The 8,202-nt window shown below is 42.0% G+C and overlaps 1 protein-coding gene across 2 annotated transcripts in view; it reads left to right on the top strand.

The window, feature by feature from the left end:
• The window catches only part of ripor2 (RHO family interacting cell polarization regulator 2), a 110,592-nt gene that overhangs the window by 27,785 nt on the left and 74,605 nt on the right, over nucleotides 1-8,202 (top strand). The window contains exon 1 of one of the 2 annotated variants that reach the window (XM_080443227.1): nucleotides 3,132-3,469. The exons of the other annotated variant lie outside the window; for it this stretch is intronic. The gene's annotated coding sequence lies outside the window, so the exon portion shown is untranslated. Of the gene's footprint in view, nucleotides 1-3,131; nucleotides 3,470-8,202 lie in introns of those variants that run through there. 2 annotated transcript variants of the gene reach the window in all.

Here is an 8,202-nt window from a genome sequence, read left to right as displayed (position 1 = left end):
AACTCTAGCTCAAGAGTGGTGAGCACATGGTGATGAATTATATGTTGCCTTTGATTGTAATTGAAAGCTTTCATACAGTAAAGTGACTGTTGTGTGTCTATATGGACGGCGCATGATTTACAGGATGTATGTGCAATGTGTGTGCGTGTCCTCGTACTGTGAGTGTGTATTTGTGCGTGGGTGACTGCCCGTGTGCGTGTGTCTTTGGTCTGTGTGCGTGTGTGCATGCAATGCATGTGTGTGTGTATGTATGTGTGCTGCCTCTAGTAAATATAGCCACTAGTGGGGCTGTTGATGGCAGGCATAATTACAGGCTGAGCCGTGCGACAGCTGAGAACATGCCTGTGTGGTGGTGGCAATTTCAAACAAGATTTCAAACTTTTATTTCTTATTGACTCGAGAACAATGGCTTCCATTTCAGCATGCTAACTTTCCATTAAGAGAAAGGCTGCAGTTTCTATTAGCTTGGAATCCCCATTGATAGCCCACCAATGAGACGCAGAGTGCGTGTAGACACAAATGGTGCCATCAAGGTTGAAAATGGGTGACATATACTCCTATAATTCTCTTGCCGTGACCCCTGTTAATGTGAGGCTGACGGATTGAAAGGGACAAGTCATTTTCTGCTCTCTTTGCTGCCACTCGGGGAGGGACGGTCCTCAATCGGATTTGTCCGGACTTTAGTGGAACAGCGGGTCCACTCACACACACTAAAGTCTAGGGCCACAACTCGCGCTGGCGGAGGCAGCTCAAGTCCAATCACACTTCGTTAATAAGAATCTGTCACACAGAAATGGTTTTCTGCGGCTGCGTGTCGTTCGTTCTCGTTCTGTATGACTTTCATACGGACAGAGTCGTTTGTCTTTCCTCCGGTTCTCATATATATAACTGAATGTGTTCACATCTTTCTGTCCAGGGAGAGGCAGTTTGCTGCAGCACTACTAGAGACTATGAGGCGATATGACTTCAAATCAACATCACGATTATTTCAAACTTTTGCCTCAATTACAATTTTTCTTAAAGAATTGAATGGGAAAATAGCAGATCTACAAGCTCACGATGCGTCACGATGCGTCACGACGTGACGCGTTTTGAGTTTGTAAAGATCGACAATTTTCTCAATTTTTGCACGCCACCATTGTACAACAAAGTATAATACAGGATAAGTAGTTAATCAGACTAATCTATTTAGTTTAGAATTATTTTTGCGTTTATTCATTGATGTAAAATAAAAATATATATATTTATTTATATATATATATTTATATATATATATTTATATATAAAACATGCTTCTCAATTATTCAATCAACCTACATGAGCGAGATTCGGTTGTTGGTTCTAAATATCGGTTTTGATATATTAACCACCTAAATCCCAGCAACACCAACACTTCAGCAAAAGCTTTCCTTACAATAACAGAAAATACATAGCATTGAGCCCTGTGGGACTCCGGTTACCCATTTGGGGTTTTAAGTGGTTAATTTGGGGAGTCCTTGACATGAAACAGTTTGAGGACCACTGTACTGGCATGGTAAAAAAAAAAGAAGAAGAAAAAAAACAGCAGTAGCCTGCTATAATTCCCATTGACCAGGGTTGGAATGGTTAGACCTAAATATAGGTCCACTGTTGTGCAACAACCCCCTTTCTGAAGAATTGTCCAGCTCTCTTTAGCACATGCATGGGCCACAGAGGACAGGACAGCAGCGCTGGAAGTGACAGCTGTGTCAACGTGTTCAGACATGGTCATGGAATTGACATGTATGCACTGATAATAATGTCTGCAATGGCCAGCTAATAATGCCTATATGCTCTAGCATTTCAGCACCACTCAGCAGTAGTGTGTGTGCGTGTGCGTGTGTGTGTGCGCGTGTGCGTGTGTGCGTGCGCGTGTGTGTGTGTGTGTGTGTGTGTGTGTGTGTGTGTGTGTGTGTGTGTGTGTGTGTGTGCGTGTGCGTGGATGCATCATGCATGTATGAGAGAGAAAGATTTTAAAAAAATTAGTGTGTGTGCGTGTGCGTGTGCATGTGCGTGCGTGCGTCGTGTGTGCGTGTGCGTGTGTGTGTGCGTGTGCATGTGTGTGTGCGTGTGTGTGCGTGTGCGTGGGTGCATCATGCATGTATGAGAGAGAAAGATAATTCTTGTTTTTTTCTTCCGCTATCAATTCAAGTGAAAGGGGCTTTATTGAGGGAAACTATGTTTACATTGGCAAAGCAAGTCATTGCTGTCAGGCAGAAACCACTTCATATTTTTATGTTTTTTCGTAAATTAATGTCCTACTTCATCATACAAGCGTGTCGCACTAAACTAGTGAAATTAGCAGAGCAACCTCACAAGCTTGTTTTTATGGGGATTTGTTTTACGTTTTTACAAAAAAAAGGGAAAGTTTTAGACATACAGTACAAGGTTTCACAACGACACAACGAACATGTACAACTTTAAACCTACTACAACAGAGCAGGGCTGTCAAACGATGAAATGTTTTAATCAGATTAATCACAGTTTAACAATGAATTAATCATGCTTAATCACCATTCATAACGATGCCCAAAATGTGTCCATTTTCATTGTTTTAGATCTGACAGCCAACAGATAACAGAGTGATGACCAGAGCAAAGTGACGTCATTATGGGATGTATGGGATGGGTATTCTGCGCATACGTGTTAATTGGGTTAAAAAACATTTAATCTAATTCATTCCATAAATTAATAACTCAGTCAACTTAGGTATTTTTTTTACACCCCTACAATAGAAACATGTGTAAATGGAGCTGTGTAGCACTGCAACATTACAATAGTAGCCTAGGTAAAATATAATAAATGTAAAACAAATTTCAAAAAGATAAATTGTGCTGTACTGTAGGCTACATTATATACACATTTGTATATACTCCAAATATCTCTCTCCCTCGTCGCACGCATGCACGCACGCGCGCATGCGCATGCGCGCGCGCACACACACGCACACGCACACAAACACGCACACGCACACGGAGAGATAGAGAGACTGACACGCCTACAATTACAGCCGGTGCCGCCCATTGGTGCGCCGTCGGTCGGGGGTGGGAACTCAACAATAACCCAAACTGGGATTGTAAAACTCACACACATACACACACATTATGGTTGTTGGCAGCCGCTGACGACGGACTATGTGTGTGTGTGCGTGTGTGAGTGTGCGTGTGTGTACGTACTAATGTGCATGGATTATTATCATTATTAATAGAGGAGATCGATCGGTCGGTCGTTGTTGGTGGATTTGCAGTTGATTGATTTCTGGGGATCTTTTTTCTTTTTTGAGAGACATCGATTCCTCTTTGACGCGCAAACTTGGCTTAAAGAAGGAGGACTTTTCTCCCTCTTTCGCGCACGGATGGATGAGCACAGATAGAGGAGACCCCCCCTCCCCCCCCCTCCCAAGGACCCCCACCCACCCACCACCCAGCTCCTGTCAAGTTCTACAGAGGAGGTGAGACAGAGATCAGATCGCGGATTGATGCTTTTAGATTGGATGATGATGGAAAGTGGCACACAGATTTTTTGCTGGAGGAGATCAAGATGCGAGGAGCGTTTATTCTCATAGAAATATTGTGTTCATTTTGTGTGTATTTGCAGTGGTGTAAAGTAGCTAAGTACTTTTACTCAAGTACTGTACTTATAAGTACAATTTGACCTGTTTTTTTTTTTTTTTTTGTATTTTCCAATTTTTAGTACTTTTACTTATACTACATCTCGGAGTCAGAGGTGAATATTGTAGCCTACGTTTTACTCCACTACAATTGACAACTTTAGTTACTTTGTAGATTCAGTTTTCCCCCCCAGATTTTTATTACAAAACAATACATTAAACCACTTCCATTTGAAACCAGCCGATCTACAAGCTCACAATGCGTCGAGAGCTTGTAGATCTGCTATCTTCAAAAGATTTGTATACATTTAAAAACGTGTGAAACCGTAACGGGACATTCTGCATAATGAGTACTTTCTACTTTTGGGTACTTTAAGTACATTTTGATACCAATACTTTTGCATTTTGAATTCCGGACTTTTACTTGTAACAGAGTATTTCTACAATAGTGGTATTGATACTTCTACTTAAAAAAAAGTGTACTTCTTCCACCACTGATCAGTTGCGTGGAGAGTTTATTCACATAGAAATAGGCTATATACTGTGTTAATTTGGCTATTTGTAACTCTGATCGTGTACGAAGGTCCATTTGGTTCCATTCGTACACGATCAGAGTTAAATGGACACACGGGAGGAGAGGAGTGTCGCTTCGTTGCGGGACAGTCGAGAGGTTTTTGCGGGGCACTGGGTTAGTAGAGCACAGCACACTGCGCTGGTGGTGGGTGTAGCGACGGGATCGGTGACCTGTCGAATTGTGTGACTTCAGAGTATCTACTACTCTACTAGGGGTCGCCCGTTTTTGACATTTTCTAGGCACATCCAATCCAATGCTTTAGGCCAAGGAAGGACCCCTTAGCTGAGATAGAGATGAAGCAATGACCCCCTCTATATTGTATAAAATTGTCTTGCAGATTGAACTTTTTCATAGATTTCATAGGATGTCTTCATAGACTTGTTTGACAGCACTGTCATCAGTGTTGGATTCATGTTCATTTTCAGACATTTAACCACTTAAACCATAGATACTTAGTAAACTTGACCTTTGACTCTGTACTTGGTCATCTCTTTTTTCCGTCTACACCAAAAAAAATTGCCAAAAAATAACAGATCTACAAGCTCACAACGGCTCGCGCTGCGAGGCGTTGTGAGCTTTTAGATCTGCTATTTTTGGCTAAAGTTCTCCTCAGAATAGGGATGCTAGGGTTCAAGTGGTTCATGTAAAAAAAGCAAAATATCCTATCACACAAACATTTGGGGTCCCCCCTGTAGTAACTCTCTGAGGACCCCCTAGGGGTCCCGGACCCCCTGTTGAAGACCCCTGCTTTAGGCAGTTTAGCTGTTTAGGTTTAGTCAAAGGGTGAGAGATCAGAACAGATACCAGAAGGAAAAAAATGGTTGGTGATTGTTTTATTTATTGTAGCCTATAATTTGTAAGATAAGGTAGTGAAATGGTGATATGTTTTCCTGTTAAACAGGTTAGATAAAGTCTGTAGATTCTAGATTAGCCTTGGATCAAGCCCATCATAGATGTATTTGATCGATTTTGACATTTTCATATACCTGTATAGATAAAAAAAAAAAGTAAAAGTCAGACTCGACAAAATACATCTATGTGATAGTCTTGATCCAAGGCTTAATACTAGATCTTCTTTCTGACATGGTATTCCTCTGCATGTGTACTGCAGCTACATTAAATGACATTTAATGACAATTCTATCGGTTTAATACGTGTTTTTATTTGAGCAAGTTTGGTGGTAATTTCACTGCCAAAAGGGTCCTTGCTAATTCAGCCGAAATCGCAGAACAACGCCTCCCCGTGGAGTCGCATAAATCAATGGGTCACGAATGTGTGTGCAACACCATAGATGGGGATTTAAATCCCCCTTTCAAAGTGATTTAACAGCAGCAAGAACATCTAGCTGTAAAATCTGACATTTTATGTGTTTGTAAGGATAAGTTAATTTAGACGACAGGCTTTCCATTCAGACTGTTTCAGTTTGGCTATATAGGTTAGGGCAGTGGTTCTCAAAGTAGGGTCCGGGGACCCCCAGGGGTCCTTGGGGGGACATCTGCAAAAATAGCAGATGTACAAGCTCGCAGCGCGTCACGAACATCTGCTATTTTTTGAACATTTCTAAAATATTCTTTTTTGTTTTTGTCACATTCCTCCAATAATTTGATGACCAGCCGACCGGTAGGTAGCGGTCCCGGTAGGACACACAAAGGAGACTCTTTGTGTCTCCTACCGGAACCGCTGCCAGGTCATCAAATTATTCGCTTAGGAATGCGACAAAAACAAAAACATATTCAAGAATTCAAGTCTCCATGGGGTGACTAATCGATAGAAAAAATGTCATTTTGGGGGTGAACTATCCCTTAAGGTCCCTGGCACAAAACATAGATTCAGATGGAGGTCCGCGTCCAAATACATCTCATTTTGAGGGTCCTTGACATGAACAAGTTTGATAACCACTGGGTTAGGGTTTGAGTTGACGGATACATTTGTGTATCTTCTCTGGGCTTGCTGTCACCTCTCTCTGATAGCTAGAGGTGACAGATGTCAAATGTTGGTATTGTGAAAACTTTAATTGTTCTCTCTCTCTCTCTGTCACGTTGTCTCTGCTCTCGTCTGATCCACCTTTTAAAACAGAGCTCTTGGAAGCTATTATTATTGTTTCTTCACAAAGCTATTTTTACAGGCTGGATTCGGATGAATAATGTACCAGGCAGAAACACTGCTTACATAAAGGCAATTTCTTTTGTCAGATGTTTTCCCAGAGAATGATTTAACCCTTCAAATGGCGTGAGGCGTTCATATTGTAGTGCTATATAAGCTATAGGGTTTCTCAACCAGTGGGGTCTGGGCCCAAAAAGTGGGTCGGCAGATGTTCCGAGACGGGTCATAAACAAAGAAAACTTTTATTCGAGGAAACCATGTGTGTCATTCTATTCAATGCAAAATTCAGGTTGCCTTCCTACATGTAGCCTACATATATATTAGCGCTGTGACAAATAATGTATTCAAATAACGTATGTCACGCTTAAAAGTAAGAGTTTGAGTTGTTGTGGCACAGACTGGATTGAAACAAAAAAAGTTTGTAACCAGTGGAACCCTAGCCTCTCTATTTGGGGGGAACATTTAACATAAATAGCCAATCTACAAGCTCGCAACCCGTTGCAAGCTTGTAGACTGGCTATTTTCTGCAAAGATATTTAGTGTACAGGGAAAACAGGAGGGGGTCTAGTATAGAGCCCTGGGGCACACCGGTCATCTAAGTGTGAAGGCTTTAAATGGTTCAAAGTATTTTGATGCTGATATCAAAGGAGATGTGATGAGTTTCTTTCTTCTCGATGGCCTTATCCTTGTGTAACATCCAGGTCTCTCATAGTGCTATCTAATGCTCAGCCAAAGGGGAATACCCCCTTGGCCACAGATATTAGGCTCATGCTCCGTTACATTAACCTCCCTTTGAACCCCCCCCCAACCACCAGGTAACCCGATCCGGGTCACGGCACCGACATAACACCCAGGATTTGAACCCGGGGTCTCCCGCATGTGAAGCTTAAAACATGTACCGCTCAGCCAAAAGGGAATCCCCCCCCTTGGTCATGGGGAGATATTCGGCTTATGAGCTGTCAGAGGCTATATACTCCCTTACACTTGCAAAGGCTACTAGCAGAGCATTAATGCCATGCTGGCATTCAAGCGTGATGTCAATTTTAAACAATTGACACAAATTGCAAACATGACAGACCTAGATCTGCTGTTGTGCTATTTTTCAGCTGCAATCTTGACAGTGGTCCAGTAGCCATGTTGTCTGATCATTGATTTGCTTCATCGCCTCCAGTTTCACTTGTTTATACCGTATCCTGTATCGGTTCTCTCTCCTGATAGGACGCAATTGATACATCCCGACCTGTAAATGTATTTTTGTAAATGTATCCTGTTACTGAACAAAGACTCAATACATATTATTGCTGTCAGAGTATAGAGCTATAATTTAACATGCATTTTAAACAGAAACATATCACGTACAGTACAGCACCTTTTAACCACTTGAACCCCAGCATCCATATTCTGGGGGCAACATTGGTCAAAAATAGCCGATCTACAAGCTCACAACGTGACGAGTTTTGAGCTTGTAGACCGGCTATTTTCAGCAAATAGATCTTGTGTAGAGTGAACCAGCATACCAAGTACAGTTGCATCTCGGGTCCCTTTTACTAAGAATAGAGGGGTCTTAAGTGGTTAATGTTCCGAAATCCTCCTGACTTGGTTGAAAAGGAAGATGCTAAATTCATGTCCTAGGCCAGCACAAAAACTAGCTGAGAAAACACAAAAAAAAGACAGCGGCGGATCCTCTCTGCTCCGCACGCTGCTTTTCAACCAGCTGCTCTCTGTGTTGTTTTGAGAGAGAGAGAGAGAGGGTGTTTAGAGAGAGGGGAGGAGAGAAAAAAAGACGTTTCAAGGGTAAAAATGTTTCTGTGTGGCATACAAGCAGGCAAGGCAGCCTTTTTGCTTTGATATGGTTAAGTGCAAGTGCTTTGCTCGCCTGCCAGCCTGTTTAAGGCCA

This window comes from Gymnoscopelus braueri, assembly GCF_963280865.1.
Source record: "Gymnoscopelus braueri genome assembly, chromosome: 11".
In the NCBI taxonomy this organism is placed as follows: Eukaryota; Metazoa; Chordata; class Actinopteri; order Myctophiformes; family Myctophidae; genus Gymnoscopelus; species Gymnoscopelus braueri.
This window is presented reverse-complemented; position numbering and strand designations above follow the sequence as displayed.